This window comes from Phyllostomus hastatus, unplaced genomic scaffold (assembly GCF_019186645.2).
Source record: "Phyllostomus hastatus isolate PE091 unplaced genomic scaffold, TTU_PhHast_1.1 phas_contig_16, whole genome shotgun sequence".
NCBI lineage: Eukaryota > Metazoa > Chordata > Mammalia > Chiroptera > Phyllostomidae > Phyllostomus > Phyllostomus hastatus.
Genome location: NW_025333643.1, coordinates 11970143 through 11989963, shown reverse-complemented (window position 1 = coordinate 11989963; position 19821 = coordinate 11970143). Strand labels below are relative to the sequence as shown.

The 19821-nt window shown below is 41.8% G+C and overlaps 1 protein-coding gene across 3 annotated transcripts in view; it reads right to left on the bottom strand.

Moving 5' to 3' along the window:
• Positions 1–19821, bottom strand: part of CACNA2D3 (calcium voltage-gated channel auxiliary subunit alpha2delta 3) — an 857676-nt gene that overhangs the window by 120892 nt on the left and 716963 nt on the right. The gene's annotated exons all lie outside the window — the stretch shown is intronic.

Here is a 19821-nt window from a genome sequence, read left to right as displayed (position 1 = left end):
ACCCAGTGCAGTCCACTTGGCTGTAGTGTAGATGGGTCAATTTGCACAAGTTTAAAGTTGGAATGCTGGAGTGGACTATTGAACCCAGCCTACTTATCGCATGGAGGAGTAACCAGAAGTCCAAAGAAGTTAGCAGCTTGGCTGAGGTGACTCAGAGATGGCCTAGGCTAACTCTAACTCTAGCTGTGCTGGAATAACAGACAGCTGTTTCTTTTGCCAGCTGCACATGCATGCTTTTTTTAGGGGGTAGCAGAACACCCCCTTACCCACACCTAAACCATGTCCTTTAGGGGTTTGTCCTGGCTTCAGTTTCAAGACATGCAGTTTGTGTAGGGTTTGCCCCCTGTGCAGCAGACACAGGAATGCAGCCTCCCGTTCTATGCAATAGTGATGAGCACCTACCCAAGCTTGGCCAATGAGAACCACCCCAAGAACTTTGAACAGAAACTTCCAGGATAAAGAAGATTCTTTCTATTGAATTTTCCAAGCTGGTCAGATGAGTGCTGGGGACACTGAATGAAGAGGGTCAGCTTAAGAGTAGGGTCCACACACAGACAAGTAAAACAAGACTAAGAACCCTGGTGACTTCACCTAAACCCTGGACCTAACTGTACCTGAAGCTTTGGATATTTTAGTTACAAAACAATGAATTTCCACCCAATCACTTAAATAATGAAACTTCCTTTAATTGGCCTATTTTACTTGAGTCACATGGAGTTTGCTTTTGGTTGCTTGTCATGGATCACATCCTGATAAATGCAACTGTGGTCTAGGTTGGCAACTCCTTCCAACAGGAGATGGGCGACTTCACTTCATATACAGAGACCCATGATATAAACAGCACCACACGCACATTTAGTATAATAGCTGATGTCAGCACTGACCTAGAGGGCAAATCTGAGGCATGCATGCTGACCTTTCTGACCTCATGTCAAGCAACACTAAGGAAACCTGGCATTCCTTCCTAGGGAGCTTTCCCATCCATCCAGTGCAGCTCCCCAGGCAACCATGGCCCCCGCTGAGCACCAGGTCAGCATGGCCATGCTAGTGCTCATGGTAGGAGATTTACAGGAAACATCGTACCTTTACCCAGACCAGTTGAACACACATAGGCCCTTCAACTGCTCTCAGTAACTATACTGTGGATAATGAAGAAGGCAAACACATGTGTCCCCATGAAGGTCCTGGTTGCTAACTTTTCCTGAGTTATTTTCATTTCTTACCATTAATAATTATCAAGAATTTTTCAGTTTTTACTAAGACAGGGTATGAGTTGATAAAATGAGAGAACCCCTCAGCTTTATGGACTCTTGGGAGGTCATCTGGAGTGGACCTTAGGCACCCACTATACCTAAACTTTCCCAGGTAAAAGGTTTCCTATCCCACCTCCTCACCAAGATCATCAGGGGAAGTGGAGGTGGAGGTGGGGCAAAGAGAATGCCTTTGAGGTCATAGGAAGTTCCAGGGTATTGATGGGTGATATTTAATTGGGCATCACCACCTCCTCCTTAGGAGGACTCTCTTGCCTTGTAGAAGAGAAGCTAGGACTGCATTTCCCAGAATCCTTCCCCTCATGTATGGTTCTAGATTAGAATTTGCCAAATGTAATAGCCAGTGTTAAACTGGCAGCAAAGAGACAGAGGCCATGTTGCTCTGTCGGCAGCTGCAGGCAGATGTGTTGGCAGATGTGAAATCTCAAGCAGCTTTCCCGCAAGTTCTTGAGAACCATCTGCATTGATGCTTCCCAACCCACATTCTCTACCCTTCAGTAATTATAGAAGTTTATTCTTCCCTGTATTCAAGCACTTCATATTTGAAATACCCAGAGTAGCTTCTGTTCTGAGGACCAAGTTCTGAGAGCAGGACCTCCTGTTTTCATGGAATACAGCCAGAGCAAAGGCTCCCTTTGTACAATGCCAGTTCTCCACCATCTTCGTGCTGTTAAGTAGTTCCTTCCCCAGGGCCCCTGGCTACTAGAGGATACCAGGCACTCAGGATGCTGTGGATCTATGCTGCTATCCCATCAATAATACAGTCTCCTACAGGTCTTTGGCAAAATGGCCCAGTGACTCCTGCAAAGTCCTACCCTGCATTGGTAGCCCAGCCTAACTTTGGGACTCCTTTCCTTTCTCTCTATCTGGCAAGTCCTAGCTACAGTCTTATATATTCCTTGTTTTCTGTGTTTTTTAGGTTTATCTTAGCACTTCTTAAAATATTACTCCATCCTTTTTCTGTTCCTCAGTCTATTGAAAAAGTCAAGAGGCAACACAGAGAAATGGTGGGCTCAGAACTAGAATTAAAGCTTAACCTCCTTCTGCTTGATCATAAAAGCGTAATGATAAAGTTAGATGTAGTGCAACACCTGGCACGTAGTGAGAGCTCAGTACTTGTTAACTTTGATATTATAATATTCCCCTAGGATAGACAATCACTCTCCTTACAGAATTCTGGAAAGGATTAATGATGACTCTCCTTCCAGCCAGATCCACAGTCCCCTTTCAACTGTCACATCCCTCTCTCTGTCTCCAAATGCTCTTATAGCAAGACATTGAAATCCTCCTTGAATGGTTGCTGCGTAGAGCAGGCAAGAGCAAAGAGCTGCTGATTTCATCATCTTAAATGCACTGTGATCACAGGCAGATTAATTTTTCACAATGCTTAATTATTTTTATCAACAGAGTATTAAAATTACAGCTAAAGGTCATTCACACTCAAGCTCTGTGCCTTAAGAGTAATCTCATTTGGGGACTAAATGGTCCCAAGGATTTTTTTGTAAATTGTCTCTCCTTCCAAAGTTGCATTTCTTACCTTTTATCTCTTCCTTTATTTCAAGTGTTTAATAAAGGATTGGATTCTTTTCATTCACTAGAGAAGAGAACAAAGCAACCTATTTTTCCAGTGTTGGGCAGAATGCTTTCTCCTCCTGGGGTTGGAGCCGATCCCATCAAGTTTCATAGCCACTGTCATTATTTGTATTCTGGAACAAGGATCTGTGCAAGTGAACCTGCTTTTCTTCTTTGTTAAATCAAACTTTTAATTTTTCTTATCCACTGGAAGGGTTATTTCTTGAACACTTCATCTTCTTTCCTGCTGTTAGTAGTCTCTCACATTGCCTCTACCTTTCACATATTTCCCACATCTATACCTCTCCTCATTCATCAGACACTGACAGAGCATCTTTTGCTCTGGGGGACATAGTGAAGGATATAATGGGGATAGTCCATGTGTTTTCAGGGCTTAAAATCTCTCTAAGTACACAGATATCACACAACCAGTGACTACTGTGAGTGTTTTGAGAGACATGTACAGGAGAACATGGCAGTTTAAAAAGGGGCACCCAACAAAGTGTTGGGGGGGTGGCCATAGGAAAAATGATATTGAAGCTAAGACCCCTAGGTAGAAGTCTGAAGAACTAAGAGGCTCTCAGTACATGTACATCAATGTGTATTGCTGTTACTTGTTTAGAAGCAGCCACTTCTATACATGGCACCTTAGAATCAAGGGAATGCAATAATGAGGCAGGGCACAACTGGAAATAGCTGGGCTAATGGGAGCGGTGAAGGACTTCTGTGAAGAGAAGGAGCTGGAACAGTGGATAAAGCCCCTTCCTCATTCCAGCAAGGAGAACCACACACCATCCAAAGAGCCCCCCTGGCTCTCCTCCAGCTTAGTTGCACTGTCCTCTGATGGCCCGGGGGACTAACTTCTCTACAAGAGGCAACCCTAGGCAACCCTGGTCCTTGTCTGATTCCCCACATCCTCATAACGTATCAGGATGCCTAGTGACTTGGGAAAGGAAAGAGTAGCCATAGACATCTAATGCAGTAGTGATGGGGAAGGGAATGACTGAACTGGACAAGCTTGAGATTCCATTGGGCTGGGCTAAGAGTTAGTGACATTCAAGTTTAGAAACGTTTAATGGCTTGCCCCAGGTCACAGTACTGATAAATGGGAGAGTCTGGAATGGACTCCAGGCCTCTTCAAAGACTCTCTTTCTATCACTTACCCCTTAAGGCATTGTCCACCTTCTGTTGATGTTCACAGGCTCCCTGAAGAGGGATACATTATTGGACTGGGTGCAGAACAGTGAGGCCAAATAAAAGACGACATCTGGGGACAGGGAATAGTAGCTCCACATGGTTGCTTTCAAGCCCAACATGCTACAGAATAATGCTTAAATAGCCAGATCCCCTACCAATTCTACTCCCTGCCAGGGTTGGTTAGAAAGCTCAGACTAGCAGCTACCCACACCTGTGTTCTTCTGCACATGTCACAAATATCATCTATATATTTCTGAAAAATGCTAATGCCCTGATGAGGTAGGGGTGAGGGGATAAACTGAAAAAATGAAAACCTGCACACTCTCTGATGAGACTCCTCAGTCTCCCTTCCCTGCCCAGACCCTGGATGCTGACAACTGGGCTTATATACTCCAAGTAAGCTTTAGAACTATCAACATTTTACATGCCACCTGCCCCCAAATTGGCAGGGTCCATGGATTTACCCCACTGTAGAGCCCATTTGTAGGGAAATTTTAAGTCAGCACTTTAGTGTCTCACTCTTAAGTAAGAACTAAGGTTACACATATTTGTGGAGAGCCTTTAACATGACAAAGACAGACAAAAATTCATATAAAAATAAATGAGCTGGAGTTATCAGCACAGATGGCAGGAAAAAAGCAGTCAATATATTCAGAGAGATCAAAGAAGGTATCATGTCCTTGGAGCAAGAACAAACTGCTCTAAAAAGAACTCTTGGAAACTCAAAAGAATAGAGTCAAAACAAACAAATAACTTTAAGAGTAGAAACAGTTAGAAAAAAGAAAATTTCCCAGAAAATAAAACAGAAGGACTTGGGGAAATGATGTAAGGAAATTTCCTAGAACTGAAGGACATGCATTTCTAAATCAAAGGAGCTTGCATGACGTCCAGCACAATAACAAGGGGGACCCATGACATCAGAGAATTTCAGGGCACTCAGACAAGGAGTCCATTCTGAAAGCTTCTGGGATGGAGGTTGGGGAAAACCTGGTCATATCAAAGGATCTCATATCAGACTTTTAACGATAACACTAGACTTCAAAAGAACATGACTATCATGTATAGGAGTGGAATTAAGACATCCTTAGAACTACAAGAACAGAAAAGATTTTACCTTTCTTTCTCAGAAAGCCATGGGAGAATGTTTGTGAACAAAATGAGGAATTAGGTCAGGGAGAAGAAACACAGGGTCTAAGAGAAAGAGAGCTACAACTGAGGAAAGAGGAGGTGAAGGGAAGTCTCAGGAGTCCAGCTGGCCAGATGGACATTTTGACAGAGGGTACAGAGAACAAGATCTCTCCAAAGAATGATGAAATAGACAGAAATATTGAATATTTAAAAAACAGTAATAATAGGCACTTGAGATATTTGATGAAATACATGGGGGAAAACTAGTGGTGGGTAGAAGAAAAACTGAGCAAATAAGAGGACATGGGCATTTTTAATTCCAGAGAAAAATGCCATTAAAAAGAAAACACAGTAGACTTGGCTGGTGTGGCTCAGTGAATTGAGTGCTAGCTTGTAAACCAAAAAGTCACTGGTTCAATTCCCAGTCAGGGCACATGCCTGGGTTGTAGGCCAGGTCCCTAGTAGGGGGTGCATGAGAGACAACCACATACTTATTTTGCTCTCCCTCTCTTTCTCCTTCCCTCCCCCTTTTTTTAAAAATAAATAAATAAAATCTTAAAAAGAAGAAAACACAACAGAACTCTATTTAACATAATAAAGAATATACATAAATGGTCCAAATAATATAGTCACTGTCTAATTAATCAAAAACTATAAAATAAGCCTATATTGGGTTGGCCAAAAAGCTCATTTGGTTTTTCCCATAAGATGGCTCTAGTGGTGCTTGGTTGTCTTTAACTTCATTCACAACAATTTTGTTAGATTATATTGTGACAGCTGTCATCAGTGTGCATTTTTTAAAAAACCTATCAAAATTGGTGAATTTTTGTGTAGCCATTTTAATATTAAAGACGGAAGAAAACACACAACATTTTTAGCACATTATGCTTTATTATTTCAAGAAAGGTATAAATGCAACTGAAACACAAAGGTTTGTGCAGTGTATGGAGAAGGCACTGTGAGTGGTTTGCTAAGTTTTGTGCTAGAGATTTCTCACTGGATGATGCTCCATGATTGGGTAGACCAGTTGAAGTTAATAGCAATCAAGTCAAAACTTTAATTAAGAACAATTAAAATTATACTACACAGGAGATAGCCAACATATTCAAAATATCCAAATCAATAAAGCTATTGGTGAAAATGAAGTACGTGTCCTTTATTTTATGAAAAAAACTAAATGAATTATTTGCCCAACCCAATAGCTCTGTTGGTACAATAGGGAGAAGGCAAAAAAGCCTGGTGTAAAAAGTCTAAACACCCACATGTTAAAGGAAGTAATAAGTAATGTCCAAAAACAAATAAAACCCTGTAATTTCACCTTGCTCACGATAAATAGAGGTGCTAAGAATGGTGGAAACAGTTACCTGTAGGAAGTGGAACTAGGGTTTGGAAGTGAAGGGGGTGTTTTAGGTCGAGGGCCTGCTTTTTATCTTTGTAAGCGTTTTAAGTGCTACTTAATTTTAAAAAAATACAGTGTAAGTATTTATTTTTAAAAATATGTAATGTATTTATTTTCAGAGAGAGGACAGATGAGGGAGAAAAAGAGGGAGAGAAACACTGATGCGTGAGAGAAACATCGATCGGTTGTCTCCCGCATGCCTGCAGCCAGGGACCTGACCTCCAGCCCAGGCATGTCCCTGACTGAGAACTGAACTGGTGACCTTTTAGTTCACATGCTGGTGCTCAATTCACTGAGCCATACCAGCCAGGGCAAGTTCTATTTAATTTTTAAAAACTGTATTCATATATTACTTTGCTATAAAACCAAGTGAATTATAAATAAAAAGTGAAATATTAAGGGGAGCAAAAAACCAGCAGATTTGAGCTCTTGTTACCAGATTCTTGCCTAAACCTATTCCTTTTCTTGTCTATTTCTCTCTGTACCCAAATCAGAAGGCATGTGCCCCTGGAAGGTGCAGCCTCTCTGGGAAGTGGATGGGAGAACTCAGGGAGATGTCAGTTTCTGCTCCTTTAGGCAGGGTCCGAATCTTTGAGCTCAGTCTGACTCTACTTAGCATGTCTCTGTCCAGAAGGTGAACCTCAGACATGCTGTGACCTTAGGACCCACAACGCATGTATTGGGCAACCTCAGTGGTCTGATACGGGCAATACACCTGTGCAGGGGTGCATTCACTTTACTGCAAGCTGTCACAGAAGTCTTTCTGTAGATGCCCTGGGATGCCATGGCCAAAGTACCAACGATTGCCAGGCTTGTGCTAACAATCATGCATTAAATCCTATTTGGAGTTGGGACATGACTGAGGGCATATTTTTGCAATAAGGAAACTGATCCCACAAATGCCATCTGTGATCTTCTCAGGGTACAACAGAACTTCAATAAATCAAGCAGGTTTGCTGAAAGACAGCTGTCTTTGCCATTCCACCAGGCTGAGGTTATCTCATGGTGAGTAGTCTCCATTGCTACTACAGCCCAGACAGGTGCAAACCAAGCCACAGAACTGTGTGCATGTCCTTGAAGCCTCTGGGTTCCAGGGACACTCACCCCAGCTCTTGGCTTAGTGCCCTTTCCTCTAGAGGTCAAAGGAATTCATTTGAAACTGCATAGTCAGAATTCTACCAAGATCCCACTAGCAGGAAGAAATTCTTATCTTAATAAAATTTAATCTTGTAATGTCCCACAAACCATTAAATATTATGGGTTATCTTCTCTTGTCACCAAAGACAACAAGAACAATATGGGGTGTTGTTTGGGGAGCAGTGATGCACATTGAAAACTCCAGATGGCATCAAGACTTTATTTGCTGCTCACCGACATAATCCCAGCATTATAAAACTGATGAACAATGAATGGAGGGGGAAAAAACAACATATAAAACTGGAGTCTTAAAACTCTATCTGTGCGCCAATAAGTAGTTTGAAAATAGTGTCTGTCAGGATCCATATGTTTTCTGCATGTGTAAGAATACTCTTACACAGGGGGCTTACTTCATAACTGAGATTCTTTTTCATTTAATTCAGTCATATTAGATTATGGGGCTGATTATGATCATATCCACAAATCAGTATTTTAACAGAGTTTCCATGGAAACCCTATATGCCCCTGTTTTTTAACTTTTTGGACAAGGCTTTGCCTGTTTAACAACTTGAACTAGTTTGACGAGGACAACATGTTTTGTTTAAGTTACATTAACTGGGGCCAATATTTCCTAATTGCATTACCAGGAGAAACATTCACAGCATTACTTATACCATGGAAAACCTCCCCTAGCCCAGCGTTCGATTTGCTTTAATCACTGGAGAACAGGAAACATACCAGGATTGCCTTGTCTTATCAAGTTTTAAATGTGTTAACTGGTTTTAAATCTATGAAATAATCTCCCTTATTAAATGACAAAGTTAGTCTTGTTAAGAGGATCGGCATTTATGGCTACATCCATTTACTTCTTAAAATGCAAAAACATTCCTTTGGCTTTCTGCTACAGAGGTGAACTCATTGTGCATAAAGCCATATCCATTTTTACACATGAGCTTCAAAAACAAATATTCCTCCACCAAAAAGGTACCCCCACCAAAAAATGGTGAAAAAATGTATCAAGCACAGTAATATCAAACACAGAATAAATGCAAAATCAATATCCACAGAACATTCTTATTTACCATTCTTTTTATAAAGCCACTTTTTTTTTTATTCATGCCCACACAGCCAGAGATGTTTACTTCCAACAATCCACAATTTGGGAGTAGCTTGTAGCAAAGTTTTGGAAAATGTTGCACTTAAAAAAGTGGTGGGGGTGTGTGTTTGGGGGTGCTTTCGGGAAGTCAGAGTTCACCCTGACAGCATATAAAACATATGGCCCAAAGCTCTGTAAGATGTCTGAGTCTGAAATGCTGGTGGAGTTTAATAAAATATCAGCAAGGAATAGTTTAATTTTACAGCATTAAGCACCAAGGCAGTAATTTGAGTGAGGTGAGTTATATTTTAATGCATCAAAGTACACTATACTACAGGGAAGTTGAACATATTTTTAAGAGACATACATTCCCTATTTGGAATTACTTGACTTCGACACTTTCCTTTTTGAAGGAGGATAAATAAAAAACAGTCGGTCTCCCATGTGCTACCTGTCTTACTTTTTAAACTGTGATTATATCTCAAGAGTTAGCTGACCTGTTTCCAAGCCAATGTCTTTTATTTGGGGCATGGAGTTATGGATTGGGACAGGAAACCCATGTGATGAGCATGTGTTTCTCTCCTGGCCATAGAAATCCAGTTGTCCAGTGGGATGGCTGGGGGATTGGCTCCATCCTGTCCCTCCGCTGCCCTGTTTTTGAGCTGTTTTTTATCTGCTGAGACCAGACTCCTGGCATCCTCTCCTCTGAATCACAACCTAGAATTTCAGTGTGAAGAGAGCTGCCATGCCATCTCTATTTCTTCCAGGGCACGGTCTGGCTTGAGCCTGAGGTCTAAACACTCGTCCAGGAGGAAGGGCAGGAGCAGGTCCACAGAATGCCACACCTCTTCTGCTACCAGTCCCAAGATCAAAGGGAGTTCTCCCTTCCTGCCCAGCTATGAAGAGAGGGTGGACCTTCGGGGGAGGCTTCTGAACAGGGGGCAGGCATGACCAATGTGCCCAAGATCTGACTGATAGAGCCATTCTGGGGAAGAACCAGATGAGAGCTAACTCCATGTACAAAGTCTGGCCCCAGAGCACTTTCCCCTACCTGTATCCACAGTAGACAGGCTGCAGGCTCTCCTCTGCTCTAGGTGGCCCTTGGCATGGAGAAGCAATGAGAAATGAAGACCTATGAGGACAGAGGTGTCATGGGAGAAGGTGAGAAACTCATTTCTACTAAGTCTGTTTGGGCTCATTTTCTTTCAGGGTCCGTCCTTTGTTTTCCCCCCAATGAAGGGGAAGAGGCTGGGAGAAATAGAATGAGATAAAAGAACATAGGAGTTAAAAGCCTTTGAAATCAAGTGGATAAGGGTTCAAGTCCCCACCCTACAACTTAACAAACTGATCTCTGGCTAATGACTCACTCTCACCAAAAGTCAGGTTTTTCTCCAGTAAGACATAGAAAATTATAGTTCCTCTCCTGGAATGGTAAAAAAATTCATGATTGTCTCCAGGTAAATCACCCTGGGTCTAAGATTTTCTGAGTATCTATGAGTTTTAGATGTTTTGATTCAGCCCTGAAAACTTAGAAACTACTGTGTTGAGCAATCATATTTCTAGACAGAAGAACTAAACAGAGTAAGCTGCTAATGAACAATGCCTGGTCACCCCAAATGTGACAGATACACAGAGAAATAAATGGGGAACTAGATTCACAGTTTCCTCTTGGTCCCAATTTACTGTCCAATGTCTGTTACCCTTTCAGTTGACTTCTGGGTGGGGCACTTCAGCTTCTTAGGCCAATGGGAGAGTTTCAGGGAGAAGACCTATGTGAGGCTCATGGCTGACCCACCACTCCCAACAATCACCGGGAGCTCTACCTGGTGATCACACCCATGACAAATTCAGAAACAAGAAATGCGTGTGCCATCCTCTACCTTTTCTGAGATCATATTTCTAGTACAAGTCATCAGTTTCCTATGCAAATGAACAGATCACATCTGAACTCCTTTTCAACATGTCCTAAAATTTTGTTTTTCACTTTTGAAACCCATTTCAAAAAATAAAGGCAACTTATTTCCATTACAGTAGAAAAACTACCATCTTCATAAGGACAAGGAAAAAACACCAATTTTATATCAAGATATAGATGTTGGGGGTGGTAGGTGGGGCCTTGTCGGAAGCTTCCTAGAGTATGATACACATTCTCCCCTCAGCAAAATGGTACTTGGCTTTGCATTCCAGACTTAGTCAAATTTGCAAATGACAAGATCTACTTCAGGAACAGCAACTATGATTATACTGCTGTCTGCCTGAGCACTGTCCTGGAAAGGATTCTGTGTCCCTGTGGGGCTCCCTGGGGCTGCTGGGTGGGGCCACTGGGGCCCACAAAGCAGGTGGCACCCAGGCACTTAATTGCTACCTCTGGTCTTCTGGGTATCATGCCCACACTAACATATCTGAATACTTAGGAGGGAAAGTTCTGTTCTACCAACATAGTCTCAAGGCCCCAGCAGGGCTGGCTCTTTTCTGATTGCACTGGACTCAGGCACCTGTGCAGAGAGGCTGACAACTCATCCTGCCACTCCTCAGGCATGCATGGAAGGTATTCTCTCACAACCACAAACTGCAAGTAAAAGCTCAGGATTTGAATAAACGTGTGCTGAGATTTTGTAATGCTTGCAAAATTGCAGTACCAACTACGTCTCTATGGAGGACAGCAAGATGGATCTCTAGTTATGGAGAGACTATGGAGCTGCCGAAGGGGATCACCTGTGAAGTGACAGCACCTGCCAAAGCACATCACAGGGTGCACTGCAGGACTCTAATCCTGACCCCAACACCAGACAGAAGCATTCTTGCAGAAGTGTGTGTGTGTGTGTGTGTGTGTGTGTGTGTGTGAGAGAGAGAGAGAGAGAGAGAGAGAGAGAGAGAGAGAGAGGGAGAGAGAGAGAGAGGGAGAGAGAGAGGGAGAGAGAGAGGGGGAGAGGGAAAGAAAGAGAAAAAAGACAGTGTTTTTCAATATTAATAATATAGTTCTAGTGAAAGATGAGGGTGAGGGACTCATCAACCAGCTTCCTCACCTCTTCTCCAGCATCTTCTCACCATAGCTCTCCCCAATCCACTGTGTTAGTCATACTAGACTCCCAGGAGCTCCTAGGGTACTGTGCTATCCCTCTGGCCTCTCAGACTTACACATGCCACATCTTTACCTGGAATGGCCCTTGTCCTTTCCCCTCCCTACAGTAAATTCTAGCCCATTTTTCCATTGCAGCCTGGTTATAATGTTGCAGGGACGGCTGCCCCAACCTCCCAAGTCAGTTGCCCTGGTGGTATTCCTTACAGTACCATGGACCTCCTCTTCCTAGCACCCTCACAGCTTGAATTTCTCTTACATTTGTGAGGCTGTATCATAAATGTCTGTCTCCTTGCTACATTATAGAGACCATTTGAATTGTAAGTCCATTTATTTTGCTTACTTATTTTCCTGCCTATAATATCCCCAAACACAGAGCTTAACAGTTAAAAAACATTCAGTAGGTGCCTCGTTAATAAAGAAATAACACACAATGAAATCTATGGCAGACTTTCAGAGGACATGAGATGAAATTGGGGTACCCTCTAGTGGGAGAATGAGAACCCTTCTAATACACCCTGCTTTTATATAAGGGTGTTCTCTCCCTTCAGGAGACCTTTAAAATACCAACAAGTAGAGAAATGCTGTTTTCTAAGAAGTCAGCACCTTCACTGTCCATTCTCAGGAATGTCCCAGGAAATCTAACCATCTTAGCTCTTCATCATGCACAGCATTAGCACACAGCTGCCTCTCCAAATGTCTTCATGGTAAGAGCAACTCAGAGCCATGGATGAAACATATAAACATCAGCTGTAACAGTGGAGAGCAGTACACTGAGTTTATTTTCTCCTCGGCCCTCATTAGAATCGCAAATGAAATGTTGACAACACATGAAGGAGCCTGCTTGTTGAGCACAAATGTTTCCACTCCTATCAACCTCGAAACCCTGATAGTCATGCTTCATGATGAAAGCTAAACAGCCCTGGGGAGATGACTACATGCTTTCTCTAATTATGCAAGGATGGAGAAAAGGGCCTCCTACCGAGGAGGCACTGACTAGAGGAGTTTGGTAGGTACATCTTTAAAAATAACAGTACAAGCACATAGAAGGTGGTTCAATATGGGATTCTTGGATTAAATGAAAGGATGAGAACATTACTATTGTCTCAAAATGGGCAGCTGCCCTTCTAACCTGGGACAGAGGCTGCATCAAAGTCAGTGTGGGACCTTTATTTTGCTAACAGAAGTTCCACATGACGGCTCAGTCACATGACAACAAGAACCAACTTTCTTTTGTTTGTGGAACTATTTTGATGACAAGCAGAGATATGTAAAGCACAAATTCACTTAGATTGCAGCTGATTCTAGGCAAATACACATTCACATTCATGTTTTATAACACAAAAAGATGGTGAACTCTGTTACACAAGCAAAATACTCCTTTGCATTTAACTAGCTTGTTTTGGTTATAAACAGATCAGTGCAAATAGAATACAACCTAAGAAACTAGCTGATACATGTCATACCCACACAATAATAGAGAATAGACCAGCTATTATCTATTGCTATGTGCAGAGGCACTATTTTTGCTAAGATTCTTGCATAAAAATATTGTTTAACCCTCCTTGCTAATCTGAGAGCTTTACCAGTCTTCCTTTGTACAGATGATTAAACTGAAGATCAGAGAGTTTAAGTAATTTATTCAAAGTCACACAGCCAGTAAATGTTGGAGGCAGCATTTGAACCTAGACAGTTTCACTTCAGATTTCATGCTCTTATATCAGAGACAGTTCTAAAATGAAATAGTGGGACAGATGAAGGCTGTAATAAAAAAAAAGGATTCCTAAAGCTCAGGATCTATATTTGGTGGGTTAGAAAGTCAGTCTGGCTTATGATAATTGTATTTTTCAGAACATTTTAAAGCTAGATGTATCAAAGAACTAACATAGAGCAAACTTTAAAGAGAAAAAGGCAAAGCACAGATTTATTATTGCATCACAATATACACATACCAAGCTATAACTTGAAAATATGAAAAACACATTGTCATTTACTTCAGAAACTGAACTATCATGTTGTAATAAAAGTACAAAAGAAAATAAAGATTCACCAAGAAGAACTGCACAAAACATTCATCTTATGTATAACATGAGTAAACAATCAAACATAAGTTTGATTTCAATTTATATTTTGGGGCAGGGACAAAAGTAGTCAAAAGATCTAAGTAAAATGAGTCAGTGTGAGGCCTTGGCCAGACTTCCGAAGCTGCCATGTTTCTTGATCCTTTTGTTTCTTTCATTAGCTTAATATCAACCAGCATCTGTCTATGTTTACTCCACCAGCTGCATGAGCTCACTAATTACCTTTAATCATACTTATCTGAATGCATCTTTATCTTCACACACATCCTGTATGCAGACAAACTAAGTGCTGGAAGGCTGAGGTTGGGAAAAAATTGGAATGGGAAGTCTGTACTTCCTCTAACCTGGACCAAAAAAAAAGTATCTAAGTCTGCCTCTGCTACCAGCCAAAGGACTTCTGAGACTCAGCTCAAGAGAGTTGGACATTGTCAGTGTCCAACAAAGTTATATGCAGTCTTTTCATGGGTAACAGGTTCAAGGTGATGAGATGATCAGCACAGAATTTTAAATAGCAGCCTACAAACTGGTAAGTCCTTGGAAGACCAAGAGCCAAGGTGCTGTGTCTTTTCTAATTCCCACAGCACTTAGCTCACACTTGGGTTCCATGGACAAGGGGATGCTGAAAAACAGTCTCATATTCTTTGGCCACTGTCTTCCTTAGTTTTAAGGAGGTTGAAGACACATACCTAATAATTACTACTCCACTAAGTTTATTTCAAATCCACTACTCCACTAATTTTATCAGGTATCTTGAGGCCAAGTAAAAAGACTTTAAACTCTACAGTCATGTAAGTAAGTTGAATGACCATAGTTCGCCTTCGAACCTGAATTTTTACCTTAGCAAAAAGGCAAGCGAGAATGAGGAGGTGCACATACCCTCCCCACCTTCTCACTACAGAAACCGTGGGGCAGCCTTGATTCTCCACTGAACTGCTCAGAAGGAAAGTGTGTTCTCCTCAGTTAGCTAGAGCTTCCAAATAATCAAATTTACATCTTACTGTCATAAAGAATGAATTGTATTTTAGAAAAAGGACCTCAAGACATAAAATATAAAACTGTAGGTTCCCTGAATATTGTACCTAACATGGGTACTCACAATTCATGTGTTTATAATAAATATGCTAAAAGACTTTGGGCAAGTTACTTAATTTTTCTGTGCCTCAGTTTGTCATTTATTCATTAATTAATTCATTCAGCATTTATTTAATGAACTTACTATAAGATATTGTAGAAACAATGGGAAAAAGTATAAGAAACTATCATAAACTTACAGACTAATGAATGGCACTTAGCTAGACTACATTTCAGACTCCCTTGCAGTTAGATATGGTCATGTGATTTAATTCTGGCCAATGAAATATAAGCAGAAGTGATAAGTCACCTCCAGGCCTGGCCCATGTCTGATCCCATCCTCTTCCCCTCTCAGCCAGCTGATAGAAGGACTCTGAGAACTATGAGGAGGATGTAGTGACAAGATTGAGGGAGCTAGGTCTGTGAATGACTGTGTGGAGCCTGGCCCTCGTCAACCTGAACTGCGCTATGTTAAAGGCAATAAATAAGCTGTTGTCATGCTAAGCCACTGAGATTTGAGGTTTATTTGTTATAGCAGTTACATTACTTTAACTAATGCAAATCCTTAACAATGTCTGGCCCACTGTAAGCACTAAATAATGATATGATTTACATTTAAAACAAATTCCTAGTTTTCCTGCTATATGTTTTATAAGACCAAAGAGGGAAGGAAGGAAGGAAGGAAGAAAGGAAGGAAGGAAGGAAGGAAGGAAGGAAGGAAGGAAGGAAGGAAGGAAGGAAGGAAGGAAATAATACTGAGGCCTTTTAAATAGCTCTTTCTAAATTTTGTACCTGGGTGCCATTTGTTCATCCACAATTCCTAGGGAAATACCATACTTCCTTCCCAACCAAATAAGATTTCTGCCTGGATCCACGGTGCCAAGGGCCTCCTTCCTACAATCCTGGGCTGCAGCTCTCACTCGACATGACTGCCTCTCTTGAATCAGATCATCATAGCACCTGCTTTGGATGGGGGCCCACTGACAGAAATGGGGAAGCACTTTGCCATAATTTTACCAAAGCAGATGATAAAACTGGAAGAAACATTCATATGCATTATATGGTTTGGTCACATGCCAAGATTACTTGGCAGAGAAAGACAGATGTCACCTTTGGGGCTAATCCTTGTGGAGTGAGAGGAGGTAAACTGTAGCAATGCTATATTTAACCATATAACTCAGATAGTCACTGGAAAATAAGTGATTTCAAATAGTCCAGTAAACAAAATAACCTTTACTTGCTACTTAACAAAAGTCAGCTTTTCTTCCTTGTGTTTTTAAAATTATAGTTGGAATACATGTTTGTTGTAGCAAGTTGAATATGTAGAGGTGGAAAGAGAAAAATTTAATTTTCCTTTCTTCTTCTAAATTATCCCTGCCCCCTGGCAACCAGGGTATTTTATCTTCAGACAAACCAATGCACATTTTTTAGGACTAACCCCAGCACTGACTTTTTTTTCTAACACAAATGGGATTGCACAATATGCATCTCCAATCAAATTGCTTTATTTAACCTAACAACTTATTGTGAGTATCCTCCCAGGTGAGTATTTTTAACTCTAACACATTCTTTTAAAGTAGCTATAAACATTATCTGGGAGAAAAAGCTATTTGATGAATTTTAAGACCTAATTAACTCTAAGAGTTAATAATTGTTGATTTTGTGGAGGGAAGTGAAATGTTAAATAGACCAGTTTATATTAGGAAACATTCAGACTAACATGAGCAAAGTACAAAAAATATACGTATATATATTACACACATATATTAGAAATATACAGAAGCTAGGAAATTCTTGAAATCTCAGTGTGATGGTAACAACAATCTCTGAGGGTGTTTCTGAGGCAAGTTTTTGTATGGGCAACTAGGTTCTTGACTAGGTCTTGGTACCAGAAGCACCTCTGTGGTGTGGCTTGACCCAACCTGATATTTGGCATCTGTCCTTGGTCACTCTTATGTGTGCAACATTGACTTGCACTTCTGGGATCTGGTTCACTGAGGGAGGGAGGGAGAGAGGGAGGGAGGGGAGATGCTGTAAGCATTAGCATGCTGATCACACACCCTACCTTTGTTCTCTGGTCTGAGGTCAGATGGAATAAATCATTCAGCCTCTGCATTCAAAGTCCTTCATGTGCACTGCCATTTTTAAATCAATAGTTAGAGTTAACAGGAGCAAAAGAGAACCAGAAAACTCCTTTGAGCAGTAAGTCACTGCTCCCAGGAACCCATAGCTGTGGGAGTTTTCTGTGTGTTTCTAGGGTATTCACATTTCAGGTGGGAGCAATCAGTCCAGACTCTTTGAGGTCCAAGAATACACCTGCTAATGAGAAATGCCACTTTGATCATTTGCTTTGCAGGTCTCTACCAGGCCTATGCTGTGCACTTAACATATATCACTTGATCCTTTCTGGATCCTATGAGGTAGGTATTATCTATATCCTACACATGAGGAACTGAGGCTCAGAAAGACTCTGTGGTTTGCCTAAGACCACACAGTTTTAGGGTATAAGCAGCATCAAAGTGTGCATCCTCACTTAGCTACCAGCCTGGCCTTAACTGCAGATGCCCCCGGGTGTCTGGAGTTGTCTCTGCTTGTCTTGGACTCCTATACCAGCTGTGCCATCTGTGTGTTCATCTTTTTCAGGCTTCTGAGTCCTCCAGATATGGACCTAGTTGGGCCCTGCAGAACATAGCTAAAAAGTTCTGCTGTGACCCAAAGAGACACTCAAATTCTGTTTGTTCAACACCCCCTAAAGTTTAAATATAGGGCCTTTCAAGTTTACTCAGGCATTCTGACCATAATGACAAGCATTTGCATGTAACAGGGCCATGAAGATCATCCTACTCGGATTCCTCATTGTATATATGAGGAGAAAGATGATGGATATGTCCAGCTGGGTGGAAGAAGTTGGGGATGGGGACAGGTGATAGTGGAGCAGTGACAGCAAGGGCTACAGAATGAGCTAGAGCAGGGTTTACAAACTATGGCCTATGGGGTGATCCAGCCCTCCACTTGTTTTTGTAAATACAGTTTTACTGGAGCACAGGCACACCCTTTGTTATGTATTGTCTGTTGCTGGCTTCTCACTACATCTGAGTGGAATGGTTATGACAAAGACTGTAACACCCTCCATTACTATCAAGCCCTTTACAAAAAATGTTGACCCCTGGAAAAGACAGAGGCACACAGGTTGATATGTGTTATTGGGAACTTTCTAGTTCTTACAGTGAGCATTAAGTTCACGGGTATTTGTTATATTATTATCAATTAATTACTGAAGGCTACATATGGGCTATCCATAGTCATGGTTCATCAAGGAATGATTATTATTAAGTTTTATTAAGTATTTATTAAGTATTAAGTATTTATTAAGTAATGAATATTAAGTATTATTCAGGTGCAGAGGCACCTGAAAATAGACCAGATGGTGGGGAAGAAAGGAGGAAGGACGGAACCATTTAGCCCTTATTAAGATTTAAATGGCTCATTGTTGCCTACACCTGTCTTTCCCCCATTGTCTCTCCCATGCAGAACGATGTTGGAGGACAAAAGATGGCAGCTGAGTAAAGCAGATTTTTCAGGAAGGGGCACAATGAGTACACTGGGTTCCCTGGGACAGAAGGGGCTTGGCCAAAGGAGAAGAAGGATCCCAAAGAACAGGCTATTAAGGACAGTCACAATCCAATTTTTCAACGTCACTCACAAAGGGCCTCTTTCCTTGGTAGCACCAGAGTGGCCTGAGGAGCCAGGACTCTGACTTTCTTGTCAGGACCTCCCTCCACCAGTCAAGTCAAGGTCAGCCTTTGAAAGCCAGCAGCGTGAAGGTCCTGGGAGACATTCTCATGGGTACTTGTGAACATTTATTAAGGCACTCTGGGCCATGACATGTATTGCTTTATTAACTCTGGAACAATCTTGTCAAGCAAGGACCCCTATTATCCCGTTACTCTCTGAGGCTCTCAGGAGCCTAGGGTGCAAGTCACTTGCCCAGAGACATGGAGCTGGTGAATGAAGAAGCCAAATTAAAATCCAGACTCATCTGCTTCCAAATCCCACATTCAGCTGCCCTATTATCCTGCCTGAGGCCAGGGAGTTCACACTGCCTCAAGAAAAACACGTTTTTCCTTCTACAAGTAGTCACTGGCCACCCAGAGGATTCAGCATGTTGAAGGGCAGCTTTAGGCATCCCCAGCACAGCAAATGTCAGGGGATTTGCACATTCAAAGACATGTTTCAGTCCCCAGGGGAAAAGTTCCCAACAGCTTCAATTAGAGAACAGTCACAGTTCACTGATGCTCGATGCTCACAGGGACAGCTTTATTGTTTTATGTGTGAAAAATCAGGGAAATGGTGAAAGATTGAGAAGTATTTCCAAAGTCACATGAACCAAAAGGTCAATACAATGGGGGTGGAGATGGTAGGAGGGGGAAGCAAAGAAGCAGCTGAGAAGTATTTGTGGCACCAGGGAGAATAGACTGCAATGTCCGCTAAAGGAAACCATGGCTATGAATTTCAGGGCATCAAGGCCCTGTCAACACAGCTAATCCCCATGGATGTTGGCTGAATAAGCCTTCGATGACCAAACAAGTGCACTGTGGAAACCGTGTCAGCCTCCAGCAGGCCAATTTGTCCTCATATTACACACTCTGCTGGCTCTGTTGCTAGATCCCTAGCTCCAGGGTCCACAGCAAGCCTCCCCCAACCCGCCAAGGGTTGACACAGCACGGTTACTAAGTCAACAGAATTCAGAAGCCACAGCCGGATTAAGAAGGCAGTTTTATTTTGGTGCC